Source organism: Panthera tigris, chromosome A1 (assembly GCF_018350195.1).
Source record: "Panthera tigris isolate Pti1 chromosome A1, P.tigris_Pti1_mat1.1, whole genome shotgun sequence".
NCBI classification, from domain to species: Eukaryota; Metazoa; Chordata; class Mammalia; order Carnivora; family Felidae; genus Panthera; species Panthera tigris.
The window spans coordinates 60,824,374-60,848,140 of record NC_056660.1 but is presented as its reverse complement, the minus strand read 5'-3'; positions in this window follow the sequence as shown (position 1 = coordinate 60,848,140).

Below are 23,767 nucleotides of genomic sequence, written 5' to 3'. Positions count from 1 at the left end.
AAGTGCTCCTGCTAGGAAACCAGTGTCTGGTCTGGTGGCTATTATTTTAGAAGATATCGGATTATCTATTAGATTTAGCAAGCTGGCTTCCCTTACTTTGCTATTGTGTCTGTCCATCAGGTATTAGGTCTCAATTGACGTTACACGTGCCCAAACAAGCTTAAAGAGAGACACTATGTCAGACAATCATTATATCACTTACTGTAAAATACTTATATTTTTTAATTATATATATATATATATCTGCATTCATGGAGAGGATATGAGAATATGAGCAAATCATACCCACTTATTTACTTGACCATTTATTTTTGTAAATAACGATTACAGATCTTGTATTTCTATCTTTCTTTTTTCCACTGAGTAGATTCATTAAAAATCTTTAAGGAGGGATGGCTTGATAAGCAGATTTTGTGGTTGTCATGACTGAGAACTGAGGGCAACAGTCTACAACTAAGGTATTTAATGTATTGCCATATCAGCCACTTAGATTTTCCCGAACAGCAGTCAATGTCATAGTATTTTGTCTATTTTCAACCTGTTGCAAACAGAAATGCAAAATTATGCTAGTAGATTGGGAACAAAGAGAACTCCAAGACAGTTTAGTCTATAATCAGCAAAAGACCTTAGGAATATATTATAGAAATATTATTTGAATAGAGGAACAAGGAACACCCTGATAATGCTTTAAGTGGCAAATGACTATTATATAGAATGACAGATTAATTGGGTAGCACAGAGAGAAAAGCAGAAAAGAGAAATTAGGAGGCAATAGGTAAAGTATAAATAATCAAAATTTGACTGATGCTTTGAACTCAGCTAGAAATAATGCAAACAAAACTGGATGCATATTCTATGACTGCTTTCCATAACCCTTCCTCCCTCCAAATACACCTAAGAAATACTGAATCTGAAAAAAACCCTCAAATTCATACATATTAACGAAAGGAAAGAAGTAATTACCTATAAGCCCTCAATAAGTGGGTGGAGAAAAAGTTATTTATAAATTATTTGACAGTAGCATTGTAATTCAGTAGGTATGTTTTCAGGTACATGATGTCTTTTAATAACAAAATGATGTTTGGCAAGTTAAAATACCTACTTGTCTTTTTTTAAAGTCTTTATTTCTCAGGCCAATGGATTATTCTATTCCATATAAATGCAATAATAATACAGTTATTTAATTATTAAATAATATAATTATAATTCTTATTTTTTAATTTGATAACATTCAAAATTTGCTAAACTTCTGACTTCAGGCTTATTTTTAAGCCTATTAGAACAGATTCAAAACAGTAACTTTCATGCCTATTATCTAAGAGTTTTAAAAAGTAGTGTTTTGAACTTTTATTCTACTGTTACCAGGCAAAATATAACTTCAAAAATGTGTGTATGTCATTGGTTTTCACTTTAAATAGCAATAACAGATAAAGAAATGTATCATAAAAAGCTACTAACAATGTTTACATTTTAATGTTTTGTTGTATTTTAAAGAGATGCAAAGATTTGAGAAAAAATGCTCTCAAAGCATACTCTCTGAGGAAAAGCTGTGAAAGACCTCAAAAAGTATTTACATTTGATAGTATGGAACAGGCCACTCTGAAGCCTTCCACAACAGCCTATCATCTGCTTGGCCTTTTCTGAGGAGATTGAATCCAGGCAGGAAAATACACATTTGACACCTACAGAAATAAATATTAGATATTTTGTTCTTTTGCCACTACTAAGCACAATATTAAACATGCTCATTCTTATTGCTAAATTACTATAATTACTAGACATGTTCCAAAATTAATACTATAACATTAAATATGATTTAAAAATTAAAAAAAGACTCACTGAAAAATGTAATATTGCATAATGCCAAAAACCCTCTCTTGCATTATGATAGATGAGCATTGCTGCATTTAACTTCTTATGAACTTCTAATTATAGCTAAAAATAATAAAGGACAAAAAGTTTACGTTGTCATGATATTTTGCTTTTTAGTGGAAACAAAAGCCCCGAAAGATATCAAATGACTGAATACGTATAGTTGAAATGAATTCAACGTATAGTTGAAACATTACATGGAAATTGGCTTCTAAAAATACATTCACTATTAAATTTCTAAAAGAAATATTTTCTTTGGTACCTGCTACCGGCCATATAACCAGAATAATGGGGAATGAAGTTGTCTTCACAGACAGCATGATTTGCTATGGAGAAAACTTCAAAGCATCTATGAAAAGCTATTAGACCTAATATATGACTTTTTTAAACTTCACACTATGCAAGGTCAGTCTACAAAAATCAGTTGTATATCTATACATCAGCAATTAGAATTTGCATTAAAGTGCGCTTAGATTAGCCCTCAAATATTAAATGATTTGGTATAAATCTGAAAAAATACATTCAAGACTTGCATGATGAAAACAACAAAATGCTGCTAAAGAAATCTATGAAGACTGAAACAAATATAATGATAATATTTTGCTGGTTAATGAAGAAACTACATATAGCTATTAGTTACTATGAGATAGACCTGTAGATTTAATGTGATTCCAAACAAACTCCCAGCTGGATTCTTTTGTACCAATTAACAAGCTTGTTTTAAATTTGTGCTATAGGGTTTATGAGGTTGTGTGTGTGTGTGTGTGTGTGTGTGTATGTGTTTATTTTGAAAAATACCATATATCATACATGATATATATGATATATTCCAGCATTTCTAGTTACTTTTAGAAGGAGTAGCCAACTAACAACCACTATAATAGTAAGAGAAGAAAAAAGCGAACTTCTGAAAATTGTAATAGTCCTCATATTTTCCTTTTTAATAAAGAAGCAGCTTTTAGGAAAATAAAATGATTAATTTAGATTTATATATTTCTTTTTTTTTTTTGATAACAGGTATGCAGATATCCCTGAATCCCTCTCTTAACACACTGTTTTTGTTCACCTGGTGCATTTTCTTCTTCAAATCTTTCATGTATATTATACATTTTTCAAAAGATCTAAGTATATTTAGTAAGTAAAGACTTTACAAAGCTAAATCAAAGTGATGAAATTGCTTGAGATTGATAGTATAATGCACATATAGATATGACACGCAGATTGTTCCTAAAATCTATTTTTAACATAAAATTTTAAAGATAGACAACCAATATTGATGTTCTTTAATTTATTTCACAATAAAACACAAAAATATAAAATGCAGGGGTGCCTGGATAGATCACTCAGTTAAGCGTGCGACTTCACTCAGGTCATGATCTCACAGATCGCGGGTTCAAGCTCTGCATCAGGCTCTGTGCTGACAGCTCGGAGCCTGGAGTCTGCTTCATATTCTGTGTCTCCCTCTCTCTCTGCCCCTCCCCAGCTCGTGGTCTCAGTCTCTCTCTCTCTCTCTCTCTCTCTCTCTCTCTCTCTCTCTCTCTCAAAAATGAATAAACATTAAAATTGTAAAGAAATATAAATTGCAATTTATCTTGTTAAAATAATGTGCTTTTTAAATTTTAGATTCTTTTTTTACAGAAGTTTTATATAAAGGGATACTCATACTCACACTGCATCGTCACCATTTGTCATCCCCAGAAGAATCTTCTTTTAAGTATTTTATTTACTAACTTGAGTATTTACTACCATCTTTCTGAGTAACAGTATCATAGAACTACTTACTATTTTTTCAGTTTTAGGCATTATTTTTTTTTCATTATTGACTCTAAGGAGGTTGCAGAAATTCCTTAGATTCATCTTACCAATACATTTATGATATAATTTTTAATTAAATCAAAATTCTGAGTATACTTAATGTAACTTTGTAAATATCACTGATAATACAGCCATGTAGTGCACTATTATAACATTTCATTTTTTATACATCTCTTTAGTCTCCCTCATAATTATAACTCTATTCTTGATTAGTTTATAGCATTTCTGCATTATTTATATTTTTGAATTTTTTTTTGAATTAATGGAAATTTCCCTCAATCTTTTCTCCTTAATTTCTCCTATACCTGTGTGGTTCCATCACATGAAACAAGTGTGCAACATCCAGCAACACTGGCTACTGAAATGGTCCCCAAATCATCTAATAGTGTATTATATGTTTCCCACAAAATATTATTCTACATATAATACCTCTACTCAGAGAGAAGTATGATGTAAAATTGAAAGTTAAATATATCATTGGAGACATGGATGGAAATAAATGGTATGAAATTGAAATTGTTATATGTGTTTAACATGCAAGCAGCAACTCATTGTTCAAAGTAGATTATTTGGACACAAATTTGCATAAATTGGAAGGACCTACAGGACAAAGGAATTGGTTCATACAAGAGGAAGTGAATTAGTGAAGCCAAACTGAAAATGATAGATTTTTCAAACCATTGACAAGATATAGTTTAAAAACTTGTTGTGGTTGTGTCAGAGTATTATAAATAACTTGAAAATGTCCATAAAGAATAGTTGAGTGTTGCAGAATTTATATTACACACACACACACACACACACACATATACACACACATATGCACACATGCACACGTACACCCCTAATTAACACTGGAGTGAGAAAGTACCCCAGTTCATATTAAGGAACACAGATAGAGGTATTTTTAATATGTGCATACTTTACATAATGGTGATAATTGAGGCAATGTTACTGACAGATCACATATGAATGATCTGAATGAGCAAAAAATAGCTGAGGAGACAAGTTTTGAATACTTATATTTAGCATGTGACATAATAAATTAAAGACTAAGAAGCTATTTAAAAAGTAATATTACACAGAGAAACAAGATAGGCAAATTCATGAATCAAAGGAAATAGAATCTATAAATAATTGATTTAATCATTATGTTGAAGCAATGCCCTTTCATTATATAAAAATATTACAACTTTATTTTTATTTCTTGCTCTTCATTTTAACATTGATTCTTTTCTTCTTAAAAAAAAGGGGCAAATCAATGACTTTTCTGTTCACACATCCAAAGTGCTACTGCCATTTCAGGTCTCAAAAAGAATCTCATTTTAAATATCCAGTTGCCTAACAATAAGGAAAGATGTGAGAGATAACTTTTTTTTCCCCTAGCTTTAGTATGTGAACCAAAAGAATGGTCATGATCCTTATCATCTCATTTTTCCTCAAATCTCCCTCACATGCTAGTTACTGTGTCTGACCCCTTTAGCATGGGGCCCAATGTGAGAACTGATTAAGAACTAAGGGCTTACTCTTAAAATACATGATGCTGTGTACTCTTGCTGACTCCATGTTTCACATTTGTGTGGAGACATCACTGTTTACCATGCTGGGCACTTGTGGCTAAGAAATGATGTGGGTGAATGAACCATGTAGGCTTCCACTCCTCCCTACTCCCAGAGTTCCTGCAGTTTACTCTGAAGGCTAGTAGATATTTCTTTTGCTTCGAGGTGGTCTTCTTGAGCAGAACTTAACACGACTCTTGTCAGCTCTCTCTTGTTACGGTCCACTCCTGTTCAAAGGAAATAGTCATCGTATCCTTGACTTATAGGCAAACACGGTAGCATCTCACCTTGACTGGACCTCCCAAGAATCTCACAGTCTATTCAGTGTTGTTTTCCAGATTTTCTGGGGTCAGGGGTTAGACGTCAAACTCCAAAAGACAAATAAATTCTCTATGAACAACACCTCCTCTGAACTTAGGCTGGAGAATTAAGTGCAGCGAGTTCCCAACTCCCCCATACATAGTAGATTTAACACACAGCTTGCTCTAAAGAAATCCTCCACAGGAATTTCTCTGTCTTGCTCTGCAATGGGTGAACCCCTTTTAGTCACATGTTACACAGAAAGTCATAAAAGCCCTAAGACCAGTGATTTGATGTGGATGTGAACATCTGCTTTTCTGTCTGGCAACACACATTTGTATCAATCATCATAAGTTATCAACTCTAACTTCCAATTTCATATTCTCCTAACTGTCAACATAGTCAAATTCTAAAAAGAGGCTATGAAATATAAGGACACAGGAAAGGTCACTGGATATAAAAAAGTCATAAATTCATTGACAGAAGTTGAGTGTAAGGGACTTAGACACTAGTCATATATTAGTTTACTAACATATTCTTACTCTATTCCTTAATAAAATAGTATAACAGAAATCACTTATTGGGAATTTAATAACCACTTGCTATGTCAGAGAGTTATTTTAAATGAATTTAGAAATTTAAACAATTTATAGCATACTTTCGTCATGTAAATTAAAAACACCTTTGTTGCAAAAACAGGACTTCTTAAAGATATATGCATTTTATTTATTTATTTTTAATTTTTTAGTGTTTTTATTTATTTTGAGAGAGAGAGCGAGAGAGAGAGAGAGAGAGAGAGAGAGAGAGAGAGAGCAAGCATGTGCATGAGCAGGGGAGGGGCAGAGAGAGAGGGAAAGAGAGACTCCCAAGCAGGGGGTGGGGTAGGGGCAGAGAGAGAGGGAGAGAGGATCCCAAGCAGGCTTCACACTGTCAGCTTGGAGCCTCATGTGGGGCTCTACAGGGCTCAAACTCACAACCATGAGATCATGACCTGAGTGGAAATCAAGAGTCAGAAGCTTAACCAACTGAGCCACCCAGGCGTCCCAATATATATGCATTTTAATTCTACATAGTAAACATACTTTATGAGTTCCTATGAGGCTGGAGAGTCAAAGTTGGTGTGAGGGATGAAGGAGAAACAGAAACAAATAAAAATGGAGCATCATAAAGAGAGAAACTGGCAACTCGTGCATGTTTACCACAGGTGTTGAACCTGATGTTTAACACACACACACACACACACACACACACACACACACACACACACAAGCACAGACACTTCTGCTTGACTGGTTTTACTGACTGTCCTTGGCAACACAAAGAGAAGTTAGGGGCTAGAGATGAACTTGCTCAAGAAATGCCGCTAACAGCATCTTTCAGGCCAGAACATGGATCAGAACATCACTTTACTTATTTCAGCTCCTTTTCCCCTCGGCCCAAACACTCCATCCCACCCCCAGACACACAGAAATAGAGATGTTGCTGGAGGTACAACTGCTAGGTGTGTTGAGTCCGCCTGCATATTATCTTTACAGCATGTGTAAATACTCTGATTTTTAGTCAAACTTGCCTAGTGCAGCCATGCCAAGACAGTTTATATATTAGAAGGTGGGAAGTAACCTCTGGTCAAATATTTCTCAGAAGATCTCACAAACAGTTTTAAAACCACCTTTCTTTGTTTACACCTAGAACTGGCACTGGAGCCAACCCTGACAACTAGCCTGGCAATACAGATACTATCAAGTGTGGTGTTGCTTATTATTGCTGGGGGTGCTGATTCTCTGATTTCACTTACTGTTCTGAGCCTGTCCATCTCAGAAAGATTTTGTCAGGCAGATTTCTCACACCATGCCTAGAGTGGAACATCAAGAAGAGGTGAGGGGTGAAGTGGGAGAAGGCTGGATCCCTAATGAAGGGAATTCTTCCAACAGAGACACAAATCCCCTTTGGCATTACAGGAGGCTCATGCTCTTCTGAGCACCAGAACTCTTCCAAAAGTGATAGTTAAGATGGGACGGGATGGTAGACTTGCCCTCATATTTAGATGACATTCTAGGAAACACAAATAAATATAAGGTTTAGGGTTGATAATTCAAAGGGATCTGGGCAGAGTGAAATTGCAGTGCAAAAGAAAGGAAAAAAAACAACCACACATTAACCTGATCTTTACGGGCAAGAAGACAGATTTTAAAATTGTGATTTATTAGAATATATTGTGAGAGAGAAGTTTTCCATGCTGACTTCACACAGAGTTTGATCCTACTCTCCTACATAATAAAGGGCTTTAGAATATTTGAACTCTATAATCTCCCTCCTTACTTATACATTGTTGTCAGATCTAGAAAATATTATTTATATATACAATGTTTTACAGATTTTCTGGGCATTAGTATTATTGTTTTTAAACTTTTTAATACATTCTAAAAATCACTATCTACTTTTTCTTTTCTTTTTTTTTTATTTTGCTTTTCCAGCAAATAGCTTAAATATTATCTAAAATAGTAGTTCTTAGAGTATATTAAGGTCAGCAGAATTTTCAAAACAGAGACTATGTTAAAAATAGTGTTTTTTTGTTCTAGCTTGATTTGGTTGGAAATGTAAATTTTTAAATTTATTTCTTTTTAAGTTGTGGAAATAGGTTGAGAAACTCTCTCATACTTTTTATCAAGACTAAAGGATTATTTACCTTTGCCCAATTTACTTTATTGTTCTCTCTCTCCCAATGTGTGTAGGCTTGTGCGTTTTCATGTATGTAGCCTCCGTGAATCTATTTACCTGGAATTTTGCCTTCTCAGAAGCTATAGTGACAATTTCTTATTATTCTCTCAGTTCTTCAATGGTTTAATGTGGTGTATTTAATTTTTTTTTTCAGTTGGAAGTTGGGTGCAATTTTGCTTACATTATTAAAAGTATAATTTTATAAACGTATTCTTTATTTTCTTTTCAATAGTAATAAAACCATTTACAAACATCTGTGTATAAGTGAATATAAATAACACTACTATCCAAGTGACATGTAAGAGGACAAGTAGCACTGTTATATTGGTTGAGAAGAGTAATTATGTGAGGTCCATAACACAGGGACAGATAATATTTGAAATAGAAAGAAAAAAGCAACATATATGATAAAAGTATAAAATGCTAAGACAACAAACAAATTAATTCTCCGAATTATTTGAAAAACAAGTGTATACTTTTGCTCTTCACATTTTACAGTAAATTTAATTACAGTGAGTTTTCTTTCTATGTCTTTCTCACAACTAAAGTGTTAGTCCAAAAAGCTGTTAGAAAATTAGTCATAGGTGCTCCCGGGTGGCTCAGTTGGTTAAGCGTCAGACTCTTGATTTCGGCTCAGGTCATGATCTCACAGTTCGGGAGTTAGAGTCCCGCATTGGGCTATGCACTGACAGTGTGGAAGCTGCTTGGTATCCTCTCTCTCCTTCTCTCTCTGCCCCTCCCCGGTGCTCAATTGCTCACTCTCTCTCTCTCTCTCTCAAAGTAATTAAACAAAATGAAAATTAGTCATAAAATTTCACTTTATTTAAAAATTTAAGTTTATTCTCAATATACTAGTTGATTATTGCTCTTAATAGCTAATGTAGTATTTATTTAATTTCACTTAAGATCAAAAGTAAGAAAGAAGAAAACACTTTCTGATTCAAGAATTTTCCAAGAAACACAGACTCATCAATTATATGGAAATTGTAGACTGACTCAGTTCTCATTTCCTGTTTTAAAAATGTTTTCAAATATCACAAATGTATTTAAAAACACATTACTTATATTTTCTCAAAAGCCCCATTTGATCTTATTATGTAATTATTTTTGTAAGGTAGAAACCAATAATAATGACTTAACATGGCCAGATTCTTTAATAGCACGTTTTTTTTTTTTTTCTTACAAATTGACTCAAGATGTGACTCCCGATTAATTCCTGCAGTCCTCAAAAAATTAGAAGTACTTTCTAGTGTGAAAAGAGAGCTTAGTTACCCACAGTTCATTAATGCCCCTAATGTTGTTGCTTTTTTCACCAAATGTTGAATCTTACATTAATTTGGTATAGTTTAAATGCTCCCTATGTGAATTAACTTTGTTAACCTCACATTTAATTTTTCCGTAGCAAGTTTCCATTTAATGGCATTGTGGATGGATAAACACTGTGATATATTTTCTGAGAGTCATTTTTTTAATGTTTATTTACTTTTGAGAGAGAGAGAGAGAGAGAGAGAGAGAGAGAGAGAGAGAGAGAGAGAATGCAAGTGGGTTAGGGGCAGAGAGAGAGGGAGACACAGGTCCGAAGCAGGCTCCAGGCTGTGAGCTGTCGGCATAGAGCCCTATGCGGGGCTCGAACTCATGAACTGTGAGATCATGACCTGAGCCGAAGTCAGCCGCTCAACCTACTACCCCTAAGAGTCATTTTTAACAGCATAATGGAGCCATGTCTAGAAAGTGTCAGCATGCTCTATTTTCCATTTTGTACTTACTTAGAACTCCATTTTTTAAACTAGGTGAGTTCATAACATTCTATATATTAAAACAATCATTATTTGGTTCACTCGAGATTTGAGAATGTAATTGGTGTAATATAGAGCCAATTTGTTTTCTTTCTTATCATTCTGAATAAGACAATTGTTAGCTGAATTTCGTAACTTCCCTTCCCAGAGTTCTTCTATTCCTACCAAGGCATCAGTTGTGCTAACGTTGTTTACACACTCAGATCCTGAGCTCCGGGAACCCAATCACTTCATGTTCCCCCTTTGCCACAGTTTTCGTTCAGTGGTGGGCATGTGATATGAGTCAAACAATTACTCTGAAACTCAGGATTTATTCTGTGTATGCTAAGAGAAAGATTCTCTCATTCTGTCAAACATGAAGGAGGAAGTGTGTACTTCTGTGAGGTGTTAGCAGAATATTGGCATCATGAATTCTTAGCTATAGCAGTAATTAAGATGCAGAGATAAGAAAAGGGAAAAAATGTTTCTTCTTTATAATAAGTGATTTAATAAACAAAAGTACCCTAAAGCCAGACTTGAACCTAACTCTTAACTGCATAATACATATCAACCATATTTTTATTAAGATACACCCAAAAATAAATATATGACACAATCAATTACCACCTATGGAAACACTATTCAGGTGAAGACACAGAATGTCATCAGCACCTTTGAAAGTTATCGATACCGCTGTCAACTTCTATCCTTTACTTTCTATACAGAAGCAAGCAATATATTGGATTTTCATAAGTTACTGGTTTTGCCTGTTTCAAAATTGTAAATGCCTAAATTAATATACTCTGCATTCATTTGTGTTTAGCTTCTTTCTCTTAAAATTACTCTTATAAGGGGTGCTTGGGTGGCTCAGTCAGTTTAGCATCTGAGTTCAGCTCAGGTTATGATCTCAGAGTTTGTGAGTTCAAGCCCTGCATCGGGCTCTCTGCTGTCAGCATGGAGCACACTTCGGATCCTCTGTCCCCCTCTCTCTCCGCTCCTTCATTTCTCTCTCAAAAATAAATTAACATTAAAAAATTAAAAATAAATCAAATTATGCTTATAAGAGTTATTCATATGTAGCAGAAATTAATTTATTTCTATTGTCATAGAGTATTCCATTTATGGCTGTGATAAACTGATGTATTCATTCTACTGTCCACCTCTTGGTGACTTTTTACTACTAAATACATCACATATGTACTACCACCTAATGGTTTTGTGTGTCTATTTTTTCATTCTCTTAAATTTTTTCATGAAGAACAGGGTTCATAATTAGGAGGTGTCTAATTTATCACTTTTTTTTAATAGTCTTTCTAGTTTAAGTAAACTTTTACTATTCTGAGGTCCTGAAGATAATATCCAAAAATCATCTTTAAAAAGTTTCTTTTTTTTTAACTTTTCTTATTTAGTTCTCTGTCTTGCTAAAATATTTTTTTCATATAATGTAATGTAGGAGTCATTATCATTTGTTTTTTCCCATATGGATATCCCATTGATTTAGCAACTTTCACTGAAAAGCTTTTTTTTTTTTTGTCTTTCTTTTTCTTTTTTTGTTCTTTTTTTTTTAATTTGTTCTCCACCTTTCTTATACATTTGATGTCTTCATATGCATAAGTCTGTTTGGATTCTATTTTATTCCATCATTACTTAGCCTGTTTTGGAGCCAATGTGACACTACATTAACTTTAACAACCATAACTTTACTATTTTATTTTTTTTATTATTTTTTTAAATCATTATGTTTATTTATTTTGAGAGAGGGAGAGAGAGACAAAGTGCAAGCGGGGGAAGGGTAGAGAGAGAGGGAAACACAGAATCTGAAGCAGGCTCCAGTCTCTGAACTACCAACAAAGAGCCTGACGTGGGGCTCAAACCCACAAACCACGAGATCATGACCTGAGCTGAAGTTGGGCACTTAACCGACTGAGACACCCATGTGTCCCAACAACCATAATTTTATAATAAATTTCAATATCAGTATTGTAAACTTCCCAAAATTTCTTCTTTTTTGAATACATTGATAAATTTATAAATTCAACAAAATTTTGCTGGATTTTTTCCCATTCCTGTACTTTATTAATCAAGTACTAGAATCTCTCGCAACTTGCTGTCTCAGTAAAGTAGATGATCCTGTTCAATTTCAGCACAGTTGCATTTCTGGGTAGGCACTGGACCTTTAGCATGAGTGTGGGGCAGTCACCTCTTCTCCTTAAGATTTCAGATTATTGCTATAGTTTGTAATAAAAAAATAATTTCCAGAGTTTGTGATAAAAAAAATCTGTATTCCATGAACATCTGGTTTCTCTTAACTGATTCTGTGTTGAGAAATAAACCTCACATTCTTATAATGTGTCAGAGCTGGGAAACAAATACCAATGTACAGAGTTAACACTTGGAAACATGAGAACAAATGTTTCTGTGCCTGCTTCAGGCCAAGGCACTTAAGAAAGAGGTCTTCTTTCCTTCTACTTTCTTTTCCTCTCCACTGGCTAGACACAGGACAAGTCCAAAGGAATTCTGGAGCCACTGTCTGGCAGAAACACCTACCCCAAAACCACCCAGGAACACCTACCCCAAAAACAAATGCCAGATAACTTTTAGTGCCTATAAAATCTATTTTATACATATATTTTTTTTTATTTTTTTCCATTTCTTTTTTCATTTCACAGTCAGTGCCAAAGATAGAATTCTAGTGATCCATTGATGGTTGGGGGAAGTGAAGAGAAAAGGTTATATAAGGAGTTAATTCAAATTTATGGAGGAAGCAGTATTTGGAGTGGCAGAGTTTTAGGGTTTCCTGTTAGTTTTCCCACTATCCTTGGGTCCTGAGTTTTGTCTGGTAGCCCCCAAGACTTGAGACATTATGAAAAACTATTTATGAGTTCACTAAATTTGACAAATGCTTTCAAGGTGAACATCAGCTTCACAGTATATTTTATATTTCTGAATGATAGCTTTCATTTAGATTTTGGCCTTTGTATTCCTTACTTTTTTTTTTTTTGCCAGTTCATAGATGAACTTAAAAACTTCTTTCTTAACATTTGATGTTGGATTTTCATCTGTTTTAAACAGCAATGTGGACCATAGTGCAATAAATAGAGATACTATGTCTAATATAGTATACAGATTTTTATGCAGATTATATGTTATCATTTATCTGTTTAATCTACATAGCATCTAGTGAAACAAATATAAATTTTGCTAATGTTTTATTTATATTTAAAAAACCTTAATTTGGGGGTCCCTGAGTGGCTCAGTAGGTCAAGTGTCCGACTCTTGATTTTGGCTCAGGTCATGATCTCACGTTTGTGAAGTCAATCCCCATATTGGGATTTTCTGTCCCTTCCTCTCTCTATGCCCCTCCTCTGCATGGTTCCTGTCTCTTTCTCTCTCAAAATAAATAAATAAACTTAAAAAAAACAATTTTAAAAATTAAAAATAAAATAAAATAAAATAACTTAATATCACTACCTAATGGCCATGTATTACAGCAGTGTACTAGACTCTGGAATACAACATAACTGTCCTCATGAAGTGTCAATCTAGTGAGAAACACCAACCTTCTGTGCAAGAAAATGTAATAAAAGAAATATTAGTTCATATATATTTTAGATAGTGACTTAGCTAATGTATCAACTATTTAAAAATTCTGCCTTCTCTCAGGAAATATTTTAATGTATCCTATATAATATATAAGGTACAAGATAAAAATACACAAAAATAAGCATAGTAAAAATTCTGATAAAATAAATCCTGTATGTTTATCATGGTATATCAGGGTCTACTCTGTCCAACTTTGAAACAATATACCCTTGACTGCTCTAGTATCTTCCTCTCCTGATAATCTTTATGTGGATCTTGGTACCAAATATGTTCTTTCCAAACACAGAGCCTTTGCACATACTTTCTCCACCACCTGCAGTCTTTCCACTCAAGTCTTCACATGGCTCATTACATACTTTCTACTCAGACAACATGTCCCCAGAGAGGTCTTTTGAGCCATTCTCATTTAGGCAGGTATTTTTCTCCATTATAATTTATCATCCTAACCTAAATAGTATTTAAGAGTAACTTTAACTATAGTATACACTTTTATTGTTTAATTATTATACGTCTCCTTCAGAGAAGCGTTTTACTGTTTATCTCCATAATACCATTCGCTAGTGATTAGCACAAAGGTGCTCAATAAATACTTGTTACAATGAGTGTTGAATGTAACACTACCTTATGTTTGCAAAATGACCAACTTCTTGATACCTAACAGGAGGGACATACAAGTACCTATAAAATGGAAATCTGTATGCACAGTATAAGGAAAAAGTTTAAATAAGTATTATAAATATCCCCAAAACAGAAGATAATTATATTTGCCAAAATACAAAAAGAGATAATACCAGAGGCTTTAAAAATTATTTCTAGTTTTTTCTCTTTTTTTCTTTGTTCTTTTGTTTCTTAAATTCCATATCTGAGGGGCGCCTGGGTGGCTCAGATGGTTGAGCGTCTGACTTCGGTTCAGGTCATGATCTCACGGTCTGTGAGTTTGATACCCACGTCAGGCTCTGTGCTGACAGTTCAGAGCCTGGAGCCTGCTTTGGATTCTGTGTTTCCCTCTCTCTCTGACCCTCCCCCATTCATGCTCTATCTCTGTCTGTCTCAAAAATAAATAAACATTAAAAAAAATAAAAAAAATTCCATATCTGAGTAAAATCATATGGTATCTGTACTTCTCTGACTGACTTACTTCACTTAGCATTATCTTTTCTAGATCCATCTGTGTTGTTGCAAGTGTCAAATTTTCATTCTTTTACTGGTGCAGCCAATGTGGAAAATAGTATGGAGGTTTCTCAAGAAGTTAAAAATAGAACTACCTTATGATTGAACATTTATACTACTGGGTATTTACCCAAAGAACACAGAAAACATGAATTCAAAGGTATACATGCACCCCTATGTTTATAGCAGCATTATATACAATATCTAAATTATGGAAGCAGCCTAAGTGTCCAATGATTGATGAATGGATAAAGAAGATGTGGTGTGTGTGTGTGTGTGTGTGTGTGTGTGTGTGTGTGTAACAATGGAATATTACCCATTAAAAAATAATGAAATCTTGTCATTTGAAATGACATGGATGGAGCTAGAGAGTATAATGCTAAGTGAAATAAGCCAGTCAGAGAAAGACAAATATCATATGATTTCACTCATATGTGGAATTTAAGAAACAAAACAAATGAACAAAGGGAGAAAGAGAGAGAGAGAGACAAACCATGAAACAGATTCCCAGCTATAAAGAACAAACTGATGGTTACCAGAGGGGAGGTGGGTGGGGGGATGCGTCAAATAGGTGTTGGGGATTAAAGACGGCATTTGGTGATGAGCACCAGGTGATGTATGGAAGAGTTGAATCACTATACTATACACTATACTATACATATACTATACACTATATATAACACTGTATGTTAACTAAGCGGAATTAAATGAAAAACTTAAAAATATTTAAAATAGAATTACCATATGATCCAGCAATTATACTACTGGGTATTTCCCCAAAGAATATGAAAACACTAACTCGAAAAGACAGATGCATCCCTTGTTTATTGCAGCATTTTCTACAATAGCCAAATTCTTTCTGGTTTGTGAATAGAGCGCCGTGTTGCTAGGATTAATAGGAGGAAATTCCAGAGGGCCACACTTCGAATGCCTGTTTAAAGGTGGGGGGAGAACGGCAATAACAACAAAACCAAACCAAAAATAAAGGGCTTGATAGCCAAGTGGCAGCAGATGTATTTATCCTAGAATAGAGTCTGCTACTGCAGATGGAGAGGTCATACAGGGTCAACTATTTACTCTTGGCCAATCAGAATCTTTCATTTTCTCTCTTGGATTCTATTTTATAAAACGTGATGCTGAAATATTGAGATAGTCATTAATGAACTAAAAAAGAGAAGTTTGTGTAGAGAAAAGCATAGTACTATCTATTAATTATAGCTCCCCTTGAAGAACACAGGGATTGGGGTGCCAAAAGTAGAAAATCCATATGCAATATTTGACTCCCCCGGAATTTACCTACTAATAGTCCACCGCTGACCAGAAAGCCTTACTGATAATGTAAACAGTGAATTAACACAATTTTTGGTGTGCTCTATGCATTATATACTATGTTCTTACAATAAAGTAAGCTAGAAAAAATAAAATACAGTATTAAGAAAATAATAAGGAAGACAAAATGTATGCACAGTATTCTCCCATTAAAAAAATCTACATATAAGTCAACCTGCACAATTCAAACCCCTGTTGTTCAAGGATCAACTGCATAATTGATCTTCACATTTGTCTCTTCACTGAAGTGACTGTCCTAGCTCCCACACTTTTGAGTCGTTTATCTTAGCACAGGATGTAATTCCTAGGAAGCCAGCCTCAAGTAAAGTTTCAAACAGTTAGTAAAACAGGTGAAAAAACAAACAAGAAAGCAAACTAAAGGACTAACGAATTCCTTTATCACCTGTAACAATCAACTTCAAATACTAAGGGTTAAAATCTATATGAAACAAAGAAAGGAAAAAAAAATAACATAGGACTACCTTATTTGGGGGGTAAAAAGCAAGCCTGAGAGAAACTAGTACTGTCATAAAACCAAAGCAAACATTTTATAAGAGCGAAAGTTATATTGCTCACAAAGATATACTCTTACAGGTGCTGAACAAGATAGAAAAGTTTTATTTTTCATTGCTCTTCCTGCTCTCTTTTTTCTAAGTTTATGTATTTATCTTTGAGAGAGACAGAGAGAGTGAGCGAGGAGGGGCATAGAGAGAGAGGGAGAGAGAGAATACTAAACAGGCTCCACACTGCCAGCGCAGATCTCAGTGCAGGGCTCAAACTCACACACCATGAGATCATGACCTCAGCCAAAACCAAGAGAGTCAGACGCTTAATTGACTGAGCCACCCAGGGACCCCTCCTCCTCTTTTTTTTAAATGTTTATTTATTTATTATTTTTGAGAGAGAAAAGAAAAGAGAGAGAGAGAGGCCGAAAGAGAGAGAGACAGACAGACAGAAAAATCCAAAGCAGGCTCCCAGCTGTCAGCGCAGAGCCCAGCATAGGGCTCAAACTCATACTGTGAGATGGTGACCAGAGCCAAATTCAGAAACTTAACTGACTGAGCCACCCAGGTGCCCTTCTCCCTCCTCTTAATATAACTAAATACCTTGGGAAGTATTATACTGACAGTGATGAAGGATTCTGATAGCTCTCGGACTGCCTTGGAACCCAGGACATGAGAAACTACAATGAAGTGAGTTCCCTGGGCTTTCTTTCGATCTCTGATGTACCTCTGGACCAGGCGGTGGAGGGGCCTGTAACACCAGATCACTAAAAGGTATAGTGAAGCAGCAATAAAACAAGCAAACACACCAGAATAACCCTTGGTCCTCCTTGGTTAAGCACCTGAAAAGCAGAAGTCCAACAGAGACCTAGTTGAGAGCTGACTCATCAGCTGGCTACTGCTGATGATCTGATCCACTGGAAGCAATAGTAGCAAAGACGAAATCCTTTCTAGCCCTGCTCAAAATTCAGGCACCACTGGTCATCTGACCTGCCTGCAGCAGAGGCTGCCGTGAAGCCTGGCCATCCCAGGCCAAGCCTCCTAACCTAAACCCAATGAAGGGACGTACAGCAGCTGTGGCCACAAGTTCTACGGGGCCATCCAAGACCCAGCTTAGACACACCGGCCCAGTCGCTTTGCCCACATCTCTCAAATGTTGCCCAGTGACAGAAAGAACTCATAGAAGTTCCTTCTGTCTCTACAGATGGCACCAGCAGGATTAAGCAGGAATCCTAGAAACACCAGGCGAATGAAGCAGAGCAGAATAGCACTGCCATGGGAGGGACCTACACAGTGACTAGAACTACAGCCCACAAAAATGCTCAGACCTACATGCTAAACCTAAACAGGGCAACTGCTGCAAAAAACACATGATTCGGACAGGATCAAGAGTCTCCTAATATAATAATCCAAATGTCCAAGCCACACCTGAAACTCACTTGTCACCTGAAGATCAAATACACCTCAATTTGTGTGAGAAAGACCATAAACTAGCATGAATACCATGAATAATGTGAGTATTATTTCATAAGGATTTGATAAGGATTTAAAATCACCCACAAAAAAATGCTTCAGCAATTAAGTGCACATTTTCTTTAACCTAATGAAAAAGGAGGAAATATCATGAAACAAAAAGAAATTGGAAAACAGAAACAAAGGAGTTTCTACTTCAGGGAAATGGGTGTTTGCACTTTTTTTTTTCTATTTCTCCTCTCAGTACAATGACAAACTGTGGGCATTCTATATAAAACCAACATAAGAAAACTCTGGAAACTGGAGAAAAAAGTGTGAGTCAGCTAGGGTCCACATGACCTGAAAAACAATATGGCAGTAAGTTCCAGCGATTTCTTATTGCCTCCTCTACAGTCATACCTCAGAGTTATTGCAGGTTTGACCACCACAATAAAGCTAATATCAGAATAAAATGATTCAAATCAATTTTTTGGTTTCTCAGTGCATATAAAAGTTATGTTTAAACTATAGTCTACTAAGTGCTCATCCATTAGTTTTATCATGAGATTCACAGCAATTCAATCACATAATAAGGGTCCACTTGTAATGCTAGTTCTCTTGCTATTTCTACCACATCTGTAGTTACTTCCTCCTCTGAACTCTTGAACCCCTCACAGTTATCCATGAGGGCTGAGATAAACTTTGTCCAAACTTCTGTTAATATTGACATTTTGACCTCTTTCCATGAATCATGAACATGCTTAATGATGCCTAGAATGGTGAGTCTTTTCCAGAAAGTTTTCAGTTGACTTTGCCCTGATCCATCAGAGGAGTCACTATCTATGGCAGCGATAGCCTTATACAATGTATTGCTTCAATAATAAGACTTGAAAGTAAAAATTACTGCTTGATCCATAGGTTACAGAATGGATGTTGTGTTAGCAGGCATGAGAACATTAATCTTGTTGTGCTTCTTCCTCAGAGCTCTTTGGTGACAAGGTACATTGTCTATGAACACTAATTTTTAAAAACAATCTTTATTTACTGAGCAGTAGGTCTCAATAGTGTGCTTAAATAAATATTCAATAAGCCATATTGTAAACAGATGTGCTGTCATCCAGTCTTTGTTGTTTCATTTATAGAGCAAAGACAGCGTAGATTTAGCATAATTCTTAAGGCTCTAGGATGGTCAGAATGTAAATGCACACTGACATCAACTTAAAATCACCAAATGCATTAGCCCTAATAAGGGAGGTAGTCTATCCTTTGGAAGCTTTGAAGTCAGGCATTGACTTTTCCTCTCTAGCTATGAAAGTCCTAGATGGCATCTTCTTCAAATAGAAGATTGGAAGATTCTTTAGTTTTGTCTACATTAAAAACTCATTGTTTAGTGCAGCCACCTTGGTTACTTATCTTAGCTAGATCTTCTGGATAACTTGCTACAGCTTCTATATCAGCATTTCTGCTTCACCTTGAACTTTTATATTCTAGAAACAGCTTCTTTCCTTAAACCTCATGAACCTACCACTGCTAGCTTCAAACTTTTCTTCTATAGTTTCTTCACCTCTCTCAGCTTTCATAGAATTGAAGAGTGTCAGGACCCAGCTCTGGAGTAGATTCTGGCTTAACAGAATGTGATGGCTGGTTTGATTTTCTATCCAGACCACTAAAACTTTCTCCATATCAGCATTTAGGGCTGTTTTGGTTTCTTATTAGTATGTTCACTGGAGTAGCACTTTTAAAGTCCTTCAAGAACTTCTCTTTGCATCCACAACTTAGCCAACTGTTTGGCATAAGAAGCCCAGCTTTTAGCCTATCTCACCTTTCAACACATCTTTCTTACTAGACTTAATCATTTCTAGCTCTGGATTTAAAGTGAGATATGTGCAATTCTTCCTTTCACTTGAACATTTAAAAGATACTGTAGGGTTATTATTTGGCCTAATTTCAATATTGTTGTGTCTCGGGGAATAGGGAGGTCTGAGGAAAGGGAGAGAGATGGGGAAATGGCAGGTCAGTGGAGCAGCCAGAATACACACAATTGTATTGATGAAAGTCACTGTTTTATATTGGTGCAGTTTGTGGTGCACCCCCCCCTAGAATTACAATAGTAACATCAAAGGTCATATGTGACAGATTCCCATAACAAATGTAATAATAATAGAAAAAAGTTTGAAATACTATGAGGATAACCAAAATGTGACACAGAGACACAAAGTGAGCAAATCGGTGGAAACATGAGACCAAAGACTTGCTTGAGGCAGGGTTGCCACAAACTTTCAGTTCATTAAAAAAGAAAAAGCACAAATTGTGAAGTACAGTAAAGTGAAACACAACAAAACAAGGTAAACCTGTACCCTGGAATGGATGCTGGAGTATCCAGCAACCTGGAATTGCTAACAGGTGCAAACAGTAGAAGCTCCCCAAAAAGCCTGAGTTATGTAGATGGAAAAAAAAATAATAATAAATAAAAATAAATAATTTTAAAATTTTTTAAATTTTAAAAAATAGTCAAAGACAGCCTAGCAAGATGGAAAGCTTTTAGAAAATAATAGTGAAACCCCACAGAATAACCCCAGCCCTATCCATGCCAGCAAATGTTGAGTGGGGTGTCTAAATTGTTCACCTTCACAAGGCCACAATGAGGCTTTTGAACTCATCTAGTGGAACCAAGTAAAAAGAAAACAACCAAGACAGAATTTTAACCTTCAGAGTCTTTTCACATAATATCCATAATATTCTATTCAATTAAATATCACTCAACGAACCAAGAACGATGCAGATCTCAAACTGAATTAAAAACACAATCAGGAGATGTCAACAAAATGATGACAGAAACATTAGAATTATCTGACACATATTTTAAAGAAGTCTTCATAAACCTACTTCAATGATCATGCTTGAAATAAATGCAAAAATTATAATAAAGACTCCCAGCAAAGAAACAAAAAGTTCAAAGAAGAAACCAATGGAAATTTTAGAACTAAAATATATAATAACCAAAATTTTAAAATAACTCTCAATATATAGGCGCAGCAGCAGAAAACAGAAGAATTAGTAAAATTAAAAATAACAATTATTTAGGGGCTCCTGGGTGGCTTAGTTGGTTAAGTGTCAGACTCTTGATTTTAGATTCGGTCATGATCTCATGGTTGTGATATTGAGCCCTGTGTGAGCTCCATGCTGGAGATTCTCTCCTTCTCCCTCAGCCCCTCCCCAAGTAAATAAATAAATAAATAAATAATAAATAAATAATAAATATTACTTAATCTGAATAACAAAAAGGAAATAGAATTAGAAAATAAATGTAAGAAACAGTGAAACTATAATATGATAAGTAAGGTCATGTCACCAGAGCTGATAAGGAAAAGTAGCTTAAAGCACTCAAAAAAATAGAATAAACTCCTCAAATTCAGCAAAGAAATCTCATATATAGACAGTCCAAGAATTTCAGTGAATCCCCAAACAGATGAATCTATAGCACTACAAACCTACAGAAATACAAACCAAGGCACATAATAGTTAAGTTTATTAAAATAAAGACAAAGAAAATACCTGGAAATCAGTGAGAGAGAAAAAGACATTGTACCTATAAGGGGAAAAAAATGAGATGACAATGGATTTCTCATAATATACCCTTCTCAAGTTCAGAAGGAACTCGCAGAACATTTTTCAAGTGCTGGGGGAAACAAACAAAGAAACCAAAATCCCTACCAACCCAGAAACCTGTATGTTGTGAAAATGTTCTTCAGAAATGAAGAGGGAATCAACACATTCACAGATGAAGGAAAACTAAGAGAATTTACCATTTACCTACTTTTCAATGATGGCTAAAGAAATTTATTAAAACAACAATTTGCATATCCTTCAAGATTAAATTATTGGGGGACAATAGAATAATATAAACAAAAATACATATATACATCTTAAAAACAATAAAGTAATCTATATTAAATGTAAATATATCATAGGTTGACATGTTTTCAGTCACTAGATAGAAATGGTCCACCCAGGCTAATTTCAACTAATTATTAACAACTTTCAAGTATCTTATTGTGATATAATTATTTTCCATAGGAAAAAAAATTTAACATGCTGACATAAATCATACTGTTCTCTGCTGATTTTAGAAAGACTTAATTTCACAAAAAAAAATCCTTAAATTTCCCAGGAGGAGTTATGCCTGACATTTGTAATGGTATAAACTCCATTTAACTTGACCTGAATCTTAAATTCAGTAAACAAAAAGAGCTAATCTAATGTTTCAAGAAAAGCAAGTGTCATGAAAGTGGATTAATTCTGATGACTAAAGTATTTTATTTATCAATTGACTGAGAGAATTGAATAGTCAATAGAATGCAGGCAATTCAAAGCTCACTCAACCCTAAACCGGAGGGACCAATTTTAGGAGTAACTGTTATTCAGTTTGAATGCCCATTCAGTCCTTGATCGCTCTGCTGAAGATGTGAAGTAGTCGCTAAACACTGTAATATGTTGGTTTATTGTTATTATGTTTAGAATTATTCAATGACTTGCCACTGAATTGGTTCCAGTGACTTCTTTCTTAGAGTTTAATTGTCAAAAATGAGTTACTGAAAGATTAATATTTAAACCTTGAAACTCAAATAAGGATCTTTACATATGAAACGTTATTTGGACTTATTTATGTTATTGTGCTTTTGCATGACCTCTTTGCCTTAGAGTGCATTTTTATCTCTTTCTGTGTTTCTTCTTATGGCAAGGAAATTTTCCTAATTATTCCTTTTATTTCCCCTCCAAATTTGTAATATTTTTATATGTCAATGATTACCCTATAAGTTTTATATATTATATTATCAAATATAAGATATATCACAATCTTTAATATCCTACACAATGCCATAAACTAGAAATGCTTTCACTCATTGAAATGCATCTCTCTCTAATTTACATAACATGTAAACATCTATACACCTATATCTATAATTTTTCCACCAGAATATACTAACTCTACAGGGATTGTTTTCAGAATTTCATAAATCACTGGGGCACCCGGGTGGCTCTGTAGGTTAAGCTTCCAACTCTTGTTTTCAGCTCAAGTCATGATCTCAAAGTTCCTGGGTTCCAGTCCCACATCAGGCTGTGTGCTGTCAGTGCAGAACCTACCTGGGATTCTCTCTCTCTCTCCCTCTCTCTCAGCCCCTCCTCTGCTCGCTCTCTCTCTCTCTCTCTCTCTCTCCATCTCAAAATAAGTAAACTTACCAAAAAAAAAATTCTTAAATCACCAATTATTTGGATTATCTATGTGGTTCCTATTTTCTTGCTTCACTGTTTTTCTCACTTTCAGGACTTGATTCCTTATTTCTGTAGTACATCTTTAAAGAGCCCTTTAATGAAGTTCTGTCACGAGTGCATAATCTCAGGATTTATCTGAAAATGGCATGTATTAGGTCCTGTGTTTTCTGGGTGTGCCATTCCAGTTACAGTTAAGTTTTGATACAAATATCACAAACCATTATAGAAAAGACTGTCTCAACTGAAATCATTAAAACTGAAAACGTCTGCTTGTAAAAATATAGCATAAATACAAAAGGTAAATAAAAAATTCAGAAAACATTTATAAAATATTTAATCTTTGAAGCAGTGCTCAAAAGTATCAATAAAAAGGAAAACAACTTAGGGGCGCCTGGGT